We start from the raw sequence: 11,744 nt of genomic DNA, 5'->3' as shown, positions 1-11,744 counted from the left end.
TCTATTCATTTTCAGGACTGCTGATCCATGGGGCTGGTGTGATGGTTTAGGCTCTGGGGGAATCCTCAGCTCAAACGGGGAGATCAGGATCAGAAGTCGGGGCCACAGGAAGCCCCTCAGGCTACATAGGTGGCAGTAGCAGGCATGGAGTTAAATGGCTGGATTTCTAAACCAATGCTTCCCAACACAAGAGTCACGTAAGCAATGGGAGCCCCAGACATTCACTTCAGATACAAAAAAGAACAAGAACGTCATGAAGAGTGCCGCGCCAAAGCTCAGCAAATACAGCCGCCTATCCTCTGTGCTCAGCATCAAGGCCACTGGTGCAATGTGGGTTTCATTAATAGCTCAAAGACAATATTTCACAGAGTTATAAGCTCAAGATGTTATTGGAGAACCCATACTTCGTTGTTTTGGTTTTGGTTTTTAATCTCTACCTACCTACCTCCCCTGCAAGGGTTTTCTTAAATTATTATTTTTTAAAATTTGTAAACAAGGTTCTACTCAAGTAGTCAGATTTCTAAGGGTCTGGGGCAATGCACACTGGGACCAGTGAAACCCAACACAGTGGTGGAAGGATGATGCTATTTCCTTTGCCTCTTAAGAGGAGAGGGGGAGAAGCTGTGAACCCGTTAAGTACATAAGCAGGATCAAGTGGGTGGCCCCAGAGAGGGACACCTGTTTTGCTACTAAATGCGAGATCACAAACACAATTTTTCCGTAATACTATCTGATATAAAGCTCAGCCCACACTGCAAAGCCAAGGGAATTTCTAGAGCATCTGAAAGCCAGATCTCACAAGGTCTGTTTTATTTTTTCTAATGTTTATTTTATTTCTTTCATGAGAGAAAGAGAGATAGGTACCCTTGACAGGGTCTTGCCGTTCCATAACCCCCTCAAAAGCTCCTGGACAGTCAGGCTCACGGGCACACACGGGCATGCCCTGTTCAGGTTGACTACAGACCCAAACCTGGGTCTCCCTTATGGCTCCAGCCTCACACAGCAGTACCCATCACCTATGTCACCACAGCTGGATTTCTTTACATTTTTTTTGTCAGTGTTATTATTTCTATATATTCAGTCATCACACATCATTTAGTTTGTAAGGAGAGTTTACCCAGCATGATACAGGCCACACAGCAGACAAGTCAATACTCCTATACACATCTTCACCAACAGGCACAAACCAGATCTGTGTAACACAATGGAGGAGTAAGATGTCTGGCTCTTACAAGGTCTTAAAGGCTCAATCTCGGGAAAAGCCCACTACATGAAGAGAAAAAAACCCAGGACATCCTTTCACAAATGTGGACTATTTCATGGTATGGCTACATTTATTGGTGGACATTCAGGTTGTTTCCTTTTTTTTTTTTTCTATCGTAAATAATGGCTCACACACACACACATATATATGCATTTAATGGTGCTTTTATTTATGGAAGGTGGATTCCTACAATCTATATGGATGGGTTAAAAGTACTTACAAGCATGTACATTTGACATTTTAATCAATATTTCCATATTATTTCTAATAGTGCTTATTCCTACCGGCAGTAGATGCAAGTACTCATTTTTCCATACTTATGTAAGCCCTATTGCTTCTTTTCTTTCTTTTTTAAACTTTTCTGATGACATAAAATGGCCATATTTTTATTCACATTTCTATATGTCTTGCTGCACATGTTTGTATGATTATTGGTCGTTTCATATGCATTTGCTCTTCTGTGAATTCTTGTTCACAGCCTTTGAAATACAGAGTTGTTTTTCTCTTATGAATCTGTAGAAGCTGAATAACATTAGCACTTGGCCTTTCACATATGTTTAAAAGTGTTTTTTCCAGACTTGTTTGCCTTTTAACCCTTTCCTTCATCTTGTCCTTCAGCAGACAGAGGTTTTTAATTTCTAGACAGTCAACTTTTTATGAGTTGTGGGTTTTCTAAAGGCTTACACCACCTAAGCTCATAAAATATGTATCTTAAATTTTCTTTTAAAATATTTGCGGTTTGGGAACCAGCAGTTAGCGTAATGGCTATGTCGCTGGACTCCCATGTAGTCAACTGTGGTTCGCGTCCTGGACCCAGTGGCTTAAAACTCACGCCAGGCACGTGTGCGTGCGTGCCCAAGATCCCGAGAGGAGAATGGAGGAGAAGGGATTGCAGCGTGACCATCCCCCCTGGGGGGTGATTTCTCGCTTTCTGTCTCTATGTCTCTCTCCGTCTGTCTGGCGAGTGCATGCGCCCTATAGTGAAAATCTCTCCAAAAAAAAAAGAAAGAAAAAAAATATTTGCAGTTTAAAAGATCAAGAACCTTAGCCTACCCTTCTTAAATTTATTTTTCTATCTATTGTATGAGATTTGGAACAATGCTATCTATAAAATAAATTACCTTGGGCCAGCAGGTGGCATGGTGGTCAAGGTGGTTGGACTCCCATATGGCTGACTGCAGTTCAAGTCCTAGACCCAGTGGCTTGAAACTCACGCCAGGTACATGTGCATGCGTGCCCCAAATCCTGAGAGGAGAATGGAGGAGAAGGGATTGTGGCATAGTTATCTTCCTTGAAGGGGTGATTTCTCACCTTCTCTCTGTCTGTTTCCAACAAGTGCACACGCCCTATAGGAAAAGTTTCTCTTTAAAAAAAAAAAAAATTGCCTTCTCCTTGGGTGAAGTGAGATGTCCTTGCGGGCCTATATCATTTCCTTGGCGATCTGATTCTAAATTCTGGTTTTGGTTTTGGTTTTTAAAATTCCTGTGCCTGTGCTACACTGTTTTGTTTATAATACTTTCATAATATATTTTAATGTTTAGGGTTTTTTTTCTCTGAAAATGTTGGGCAATTCTTGTCTATTTTTTACACAAGAACTTTACTAATAAATTGTCTGATTAAAAAGTACTGATTGATCCAGCTGCGGCACAAGCAGAAGGGCACCACTTCACAATGGCTGAGGTCTTATGGGAGCAGTTTCAGTTCCTGGTCAAACCTACACAGGCTGGGTGCAGTGACACATACCTGTGGTTCTTTGGGTCATTGTAAAAGTCATGACACATTTTTACATAGAAAAACAGAAAAAATATGTCATACTTCTCCGATAACCCAATAGCTTATTGAGAAGCTGGGACAGGAGGGTGACATGGCTAGACTCCATCAAAAATACCTATCCTTTTCTCTCTCTCCCTCTCATGCTCTCTCTCAGGGCCAGGAGGTAATGTATTGGTATGTCACTGGACTCTCACATGGCTGACTGCAGTTTGAGTCCTGGACCCAGCAACTTGAAAATCACATCAGGTACGCATGCATGCATGCCCCAAATCCTAAAAGGAGAATGTAGGAGAAAGGACTGCAACACGACCATCCCCTCTGGGAGGTGAGTTCTCACTGTCTTTCTCTCTCTGGTGAGCATGTATGTCCTATGGCAAAAACCTAAAAACAAAACAACTACCTGGAGTCTTCCCAACCAGAAACCAGGCAGGTTTCCATTTATTCAGATATTGTTTAATGTCCTTTAATATTGTTTTACATGTGCCTATATTCGGGTTCTTAGTCCTATATTAGGGTAGTGTGGCTACCATGAATGAAATTTTGCCATACAGTCAATTCTCATTATTTGAAGATACTGTTTTTACAAATTTATCTACCCACTAAAATGTATTCATAACCCCATGTCTATAGCCATTGCACTTCTTCAGTCTTTCACAGACATGTACAGGGTTGCAAAAAATTGGAATCACCTTATAGGTGCATTCCCAGATAAGGTTAAACAAAGCAATGCTTTGCCTTCTTATTTTGGAATAATGTCAGTATCCTTTCCAAGTTATATTTAGAGCTGTGTTTTTTGTTTATTTGGGTTGTGTTTTTGTTTTTTTTTTTTTGCATTTTTGTGCTTTTGTTAGTGATTTTATTGTTTAAAACAGCCCATAAATAGTGCTGTGGCCTAGTGTTTCTAAGCATGAGAAGGCTGTGATGAGCTTTATGAAGAAAATACAGGGGGACAGCAGGTGGTGTGGTGGTTAAAGAACTGGACATCCACATGGCTGACTGTGGTTTGAGGTCCAGACCTGGCAGCTTGAAAAATTATGCTGGGCATGTGTGCATGCATGTCCAAAATCCCAGGAGGAGAAAAGATTGTGGCATGGCCATCCTCCCTGGAGAGTGATTTCTCACTTTCCCTTTATGTGTTTCTCTCTGTCTCTCTGACAAGTGCACACAGCCTATGGCAAAAAACTTATTCAGGCATAAGTTGACCATGAATTCGATGTTAATGAATCAACAACATATATTAAATAAGTTATCTCCAAACAGAAATACGCATAAAACAAAATTAGGTATTAATTGGTTGACCAAAATGTCATGACCAGAGGCCCATAGGAACCTAACTCTGCATTTCACCTAAGAGCACTGGTGTAGCCCTTCTTAATTCAGTGTCTGCGGCAACTTTACAGAACAAAACTACTGCAGGTACTATGAGCTAGCTGTACATCTTTATCTGTTATCTTTATATAAGATTTTGAAATTAAAATTATGCTAGCTTTATAAAATCGATTAGTAAGCTTTGCAAATTTTAATATCATCTGGAATAGTTTAAATACATTTATTCCTTTCTTTGCGCCAATCTGAACTCAAGGTTGAAAAATTTACTCCCTATTCCATTTTCTAGTCAGTTCCATCCAGCCATATTGTCAAGTGTTCTTCAGTGATGTTAAGATACTACGATAATGTGTTTATATAAACCATTTACTTACATTAAATAGTAAAATTCTGATAATATAAAGTTGCTTCAGATTCAAACATAAGTCATGACCCAATTCAAATTTAAATTTAATTGAGCATCCTGTAGTTTTTCTTTTGAGAGATTTTTGCCCTAGGGCACATGTGCTGCCTGGGGGAGAGAGAGATAGAGACAGTGAGAGGGAAAGTGAGAAAGCATTCCCTAGGGGGGAATAGCTATGTCTCTATCCCTTCTCCTCCATGCTCCTCCCAGGACCTTGAGCACACATGCACATGAGCCCAGCATGATTTTCAAGACACCACGTCCAAGACTTGAACTGGGATCAGCCATTTGAGAATTCAGCAAGAAAAAAATAAAGACTAATAATTATGTTACATTCTTATGATAAACAGATTTATATACAATGACAAGACACTGGTCAGAAAAATAAATTTCACAATCTTGTGTAAATTATGCTCCGATGGAAAAAAAAATCCTAAATTATTAGATAACTAGATAAATTGATAGGTATATGTGTTCTGCTTGATCCCTGAGCTACCTGGAGCAATAAGGATAGGTAAAAATGCTCTTTCCCAAACTTTTAAAGAGAATTATTTCATTAAACTTTATTTATTTCATTAATTATTTTATTTAACTTTATTTATTTTTTATTTATTATTATTAGTATTTTCCAGTTTGATCAGACAGAGAGAGAAAGAAGGAAAGTGAGAAAGCAAGCTACCAGGTTCAGGACTTCCACAGTTGGCCATGTGGGAGTCCAGCACCTTTAACTACCACGTCACCTGCCAACTCAGTCTTTCCCAGATTTTAACCAACTATATGGCCCAAGCAATTAGAACCCTCCAAGCCAACTTCTTAATAGTAAAACAAGACTATTTAAGGGTCATGGACTATCCATCCCATTTTAATGTCCCACCCTTGGTCTTCCTTGGACTGACATAGGGGACAACTCAAAGTCTGAGCAGTTTCCTCAGAAGAAGGGGTAACTAGGTTTTGTACAGCCTGAGTATGCACAACTTGAGAGTCCCCTTAAAAAGCAAAAAGTAAAACATCTTGTGCGAATTTTTAAAATCCTGTGACCCTTGTAAGCCCATTGCAAGGGCCCCTCTAGAGGGCAGGATCTAGGCAGGTGCTGCAGTGAGCAGCCCAGGGCTAAAGCTCAGTGGGTGCTGGTTGGTGCATAGTCAAAAGGGAAAGGTGACTATGAGTAGAGCCCAGGCTCAAGGCATGATCCAAACACAACTAATTGAGAGCAGTCATTTCTTTTGTTTGTTTCTTTGTTTTAAGGCTTTTGCCATAGGGCACATGTGCTTGCCAGAAAGAAATAGAGAAAGACAGTGAGAGGGAAAGTGAGAAATCACCCTCCAGAAGGTATGGCCATGCTGCAGTTTCTCCTCTCCCATTCTCCTCTTGGGATTTTGGCAAGCATGTACACGTGTTTAGTGTGATTTTCAAGTCTCCAGGTCTGGGACTTGAACCTTGGTTAGACATGTGGGAGTCCAGTGCCTTAACCACAATACTACCTGCTCATCCTGGCAGTCAACTTTAATGCCTTTCCTTGGGGAAAGGGAGATGTTGCTCCCAAGCCAAGTGAAGCTGATTCCAATGAGAGATACTCAAAGAGACTGAGGCATTTGCTGTCTAGCTGAAAGATTCTGACGGCAGGAAATATGCTGGAGCAGTCTACATGGATTTAGGAGACAGAGGCCATAGGAAAGCCGTAGTCTAAAAGTCTGCATTTGCTCTGTTATGGAGGAAAAGTAGGGGGAAGTTCTGGGAACCATGGGATGCTGTGGCAGGCAGCCGAACATGAGCTATCTTGAAAGACTGCAACTAAGGGGGCTTCCACTCTAGGAAAGAAGATCTTAAAGAAAGAGACAGTGTGGGCCAGCCAGTGGCATGGCAGCAAAGGCAGTTGGATTCAACATGGTTGACTGCGTGGTTCAAGTCCTCGACACAGCAGCTTGAAAAACATGCTGGCATGTATGTGTGTGCCTGAAATCCCAAAAGGTGAAATGGAGAAGAAATTGCAGTGTGACATCCTCTACGGGAGGTGCTTTCCCTCATTCCATCCCTCTCCAGCAAGTGCATGTGCCTTCTGGCAAAAACTGAAAAAGAAAATAAGGAAAAGGATGTGAGGGTGCCAGAGAAGCTGGAACTAAGGGGAAGGTAGAAAGGGTCAGCTAGTGTGCAAAAAAAAATAGTGCAAGACAGAGATCTCCATAGGTAGCCTTTGAAGAACCCATTAATATGCCCTCCAAGAGCAACATTTGGAGGTCTATATGACAGGATAATTTGAGACTGTGGCAAGAACTATAAACAGCAACTCTATGTTGGAAAAAGAAAAAAAAAAAACTTTCCTATTATCTATTCCCCGGATTCCTTGCCCCCACCTCCACCTGGGAGCACATTAATAGCAGGAGAAACATGAGGTCAAAGTGGAGCATTAGGGAAAGCACCGACCACACCCCCAGCACCACTACAGATGCCTGAAGCATGCTGTAGGTGCTGAAGAAGGAGTGAAGAAGCACAAGAATGAAGGAGAGGCCAAAGTGGTGTGTTATACCGGATTGGATGTTCAGTATCTGAAATGTGACACTTCTTACAGCTCAAAGTGAACCAGAGGCCATGGAATCTTACAGAGATGCCATCAATGAGCAGGAAAGAGATCACAGAGAGCTTGTTTAAAAGCAGTGGTCAGAGGCCCAGCTGGTAGCATGTTCAACTGCAGAGTTGGAAGCCATGTGCTTACCACAGTTCACCTCCCCAGTCCAGTTGGCCTGAAAACACACTGGGCATGTGCACAGCATGCCCAAGATCTTGGCAGGCTGGAGGACTGGAGGAAGGGATCATGGCATGACCAAGCCCTATGAAGGGAGTGTCTCTTTTGTGCACCCACTACGTCATAAATATTCTTTTTAAGTAATTTTTCAACTAGAGGGTATGAATTTGAGTGGCAAAAGGCCTGGCACAGTGCTGGACCTCCCCTTCAGGAAACCTATTTTATCACCATGGAGACTGATCTTTTGTACTTGAGAGCAGCAGAACTAGGGACCAGTCACCTGTCAAGAGTTTCATAAACCAGTCAAGACAACTCCGATTTCTTTGCTGTCATCCTCCATCTCACCTTTGGACTTGTCTTACTCCTGGCATTCAGGAGGCAAGTAAAAAACTTCATGAAAAATTACTCAAATGGTGAAATAAAAGTAGTTCTCTAGTATTAGATGCCAGTGACTTGACTTTCAACACAATTTCTCTCTCAGAGATTGTGAATATGCCATGGCACAGACTCAATGACCATGGAAAGAACTGGCACCATGTGTATAAATCCCTTACACTAATGAATTATCTTATCAAAAATGGATCTAAAATACCAGTGGGGGGCATAGTGGTTAACTTTCCTATTATCTATTCCCGGATTCCTTGCCCCCACCTCCACCTGGGAGCACATTAATAGCAGGAGAAACATGAGGTCAAAGTGGAGCATTAGGGAAAGCACCGACCACACCCCCAGCACCACTACAGATGCCTGAAGCATGCTGTAGGTGCTGAAGAAGGAGTGAAGAAGCACAAGAATGAAGGAGAGGCCAAAGTGGTGTGTTATACCGGATTGGATGTTCAGTATCTGAAATGTGACACTTCTTACAGCTCAAAGTGAACCAGAGGCCATGGAATCTTACAGAGATGCCATCAATGAGCAGGAAAGAGATCACAGAGAGCTTGTTTAAAAGCAGTGGTCAGAGGCCCAGCTGGTAGCATGTTCAACTGCAGAGTTGGAAGCCATGTGCTTACCACAGTTCACCTCCCCAGTCCAGTTGGCCTGAAAACACACTGGGCATGTGCACAGCATGCCCAAGATCTTGGCAGGCTGGAGGACTGGAGGAAGGGATCATGGCATGACCAAGCCCTATGAAGGGAGTGTCTCTTTTGTGCACCCACTACGTCATAAATATTCTTTTTAAGTAATTTTTCAACTAGAGGGTATGAATTTGAGTGGCAAAAGGCCTGGCACAGTGCTGGACCTCCCCTTCAGGAAACCTATTTTATCACCATGGAGACTGATCTTTTGTACTTGAGAGCAGCAGAACTAGGGACCAGTCACCTGTCAAGAGTTTCATAAACCAGTCAAGACAACTCCGATTTCTTTGCTGTCATCCTCCATCTCACCTTTGGACTTGTCTTACTCCTGGCATTCAGGAGGCAAGTAAAAAACTTCATGAAAAATTACTCAAATGGTGAAATAAAAGTAGTTCTCTAGTATTAGATGCCAGTGACTTGACTTTCAACACAATTTCTCTCTCAGAGATTGTGAATATGCCATGGCACAGACTCAATGACCATGGAAAGAACTGGCACCATGTGTATAAATCCCTTACACTAATGAATTATCTTATCAAAAATGGATCTAAAATACCAGTGGGGGGCATAGTGGTTAAGGCACTGGACTCCCACATGGCTAACCGCAGTTCAAGTGATTTCTCCCTTTCTCTCTGTCTCTCTTTGGAGAGTGCATGTTCCCTATGGCAAGAACCTTAAAAAAAAAAATAAAGGATGGATCAAAGAAAGTCAGCATTGTAGAAAGGGGTTCTGTTAACCTTCAAATACTAAAAGACATTCCATGCATAGGTCAAACTGGAAAAGACCAAGGTCATGACAGCTGGACAAAGTCTAACAAGTTATGACACTGCTGACGGGAGAGCAGTTGCTATATAAGGAGAGGGAAGTGGCATGTTGGACTAGACAGCCTACTTCCTACTCTATGACATTTCTTAAACGGTTACAAGGTACAGAAAATGCTTCCAAGGTAGTATTGAAACAAGAGGAGTGCCCAGGCATCCTGTTACCTCCTGGAGCTGTGAGGTCTCAGAAAATGCTGCCCCTCAAGACCAATACTTGGAAATCAACAGAAGAGTTGATTCTATTTTATGATGATAATAATCCAAAGCTACTTTTGCCAACAATACTTACTTCTATTTCTTCAAATACATCATTGTCAGAAGGGGAAGCAGAAGTTTGTAACCTCTGGGATAGATATGGAAGCTGTGCCTACACCCTCAGAAAATAGCCCGTCTCTATGAGTTTGGACAAGAGATCAGATAGATGGTACCATTACAAATTCCATGACAGAAACCCCCTTGCAAATGCCTCCAGGAAAGCAATCCGTTACAGTTTTGGAACATTGACAACTTTACCAGCATTTTGGCCATTGAGTAAAGAGGAGTTTATCCACCCACATATAAGGATATCAAAGTCAGATTCTAGTTTCTACAACCAGGCCTCTGTAGAGACCATTTATGTCTCTTCTTCATTCAAAACATTTGACCTGGTGAAGGAGATCTTTGTAATCCATACCAACTGTCAGAAACCAACACAGCCCAGCATAGTTCAGAAGGATGTTGAAAACCTCAAGACCTTAACCACAAGGGCTTAATCACTTCTGAGGGAACATCCTCCTTTTCTACTTTTATCCATGTCGTCTCCTGAGTCAGCCTCTCCAGAGAAGTCAGTTCATCTCTTACCACCAATTTTGGCAGGGCCCTCCTTCTGGACTTTGTACCATCAACAGTCATCTTCTGCTTCCTTTAAAGAGAGCAATAAGACAACCAGGGTTTCTTACCCCTCTGCGCCTCAGGTCCAGTGTCTTATGACAAAAAGGAAAATGACAACTTTGATCTTCTGGGAATTCTTCCAGATAACTCAGATTCTGCTCAAAAAGACAAATCATATTTCTAGAAGTAATTGGGTATAGTTTTCCTCCCCAAATGTAGACCAGGTCACCGCTATGTCCTGTTCTAGTTTTCAACCAAAGGCTTACCTAGGGAACCTGAAGCAAACAATTCCATTGAAGGGTCTTCTATGGTGGGTTAAAAAGCAATAGTTCCATTACATGAAGATCTGAGCATGGTGACCCAAGAACTCAATGTCATCAGTAGCCATCTGGTGAGCATGAGTGGGAATAGTCCCCAAAGAAGCCAATCTTCGCTGATTTCCCCATCTTCTGAGGGGAGCTCAAATAAAACCCAATCATCACAGTAGAAATTTTTAATAGAGCTCATGTTGTTTCACTTCCCAAAGTCTTAAGAAGTTTACTACATTTTATAGATTCTGATTACTATGACCAATAAAAGGGGCAGTCTAAATTTTTCTTGTCTGATCTATCAGCAAGGGTCTTTTAAGCTTGTACACTCATTTAAGTGGTGTATTTTTTTAAAGGAAAGATATGTCACCTTTGATCATTTCAGATTTAGATATTTGTTGATTTGGGATTGAAGAGAGTTGTAGCCTTCAATGTACTGTATTTTATCTCAAATGGGTTAAGCATTAGTGAAAGTTGTGGTGGGACCTCAAGCTGCCAATGGCTATTCAAAAATCTATGGGATAAGTGGGCAGTAGAAGACTTTTATTTTTCAACTCTATGGGCCTCTTCATTAACAAACCTTGGCCTTGACCTGGGAAGACTGAGTTTAGAGTGTTAGTGTCACATGTTTTTGTTCTACAAACCAAGGGTCAGAAATCTTCCCCTGGGCTAGCATGTGCCTTAGTGGTTAAGGTGTTGGACTTCCATATGACCAACTGCCATTTGAGTTCTAGACTTGGCAGCTTGAAACACACTGTGCGCATGTGCTGTGTGCCCAAGATCCAGAGAGGAGAATGAGGAGAAGGGATTGCAGCATGGCCATTTCCCCAGGGGGGTGATTTCTCATTTTCTCTCTGTCTTTCTGGCAAGCACATGTACCCTATAGCAAAAATCTCTCTTAAAAAAAAAAAAAAGAAAAGAAAAGAAAAGAAAGAAATCTTTTTCCTCTTTCAGATGCCACAGTTTGAGGCATTAAGCTGTAACAAGTAGGACATGGGACAGGTGCTTTTATTATTAATGTACGTTACAAAGTTAATCCAAATGCATACTTCTCCCCCTTCAGTTTCAGGAAATAACTCTGATGTTTTTCAAAAGGTAATAATAAATAAAAAATACAATTTTTAAGAAAAGGTAGTGGTAAGAAAAAAATAATGCCATTTTCT

At 41.5% G+C, this 11,744-nt stretch overlaps 1 pseudogene; it reads left to right on the top strand.

Annotated features, from left to right (window-relative positions):
* The first annotated feature begins 204 nt into the window (after positions 1–204).
* LOC102471305 (ENTH domain-containing protein 1-like) lies at positions 205–10,760 on the top strand (annotated as a pseudogene).
* Positions 10,761–11,744: the final 984 nt, after the last annotated feature.

Source organism: Tupaia chinensis, unplaced genomic scaffold (genome assembly GCF_000334495.1).
Source record: "Tupaia chinensis unplaced genomic scaffold, TupChi_1.0 Scaffold000001_1, whole genome shotgun sequence".
In the NCBI taxonomy this organism is placed as follows: Eukaryota; Metazoa; Chordata; class Mammalia; order Scandentia; family Tupaiidae; genus Tupaia; species Tupaia belangeri.
Note: the sequence above shows the minus strand (reverse complement) of the source record. Positions and strands in the feature narration are given on the sequence as shown.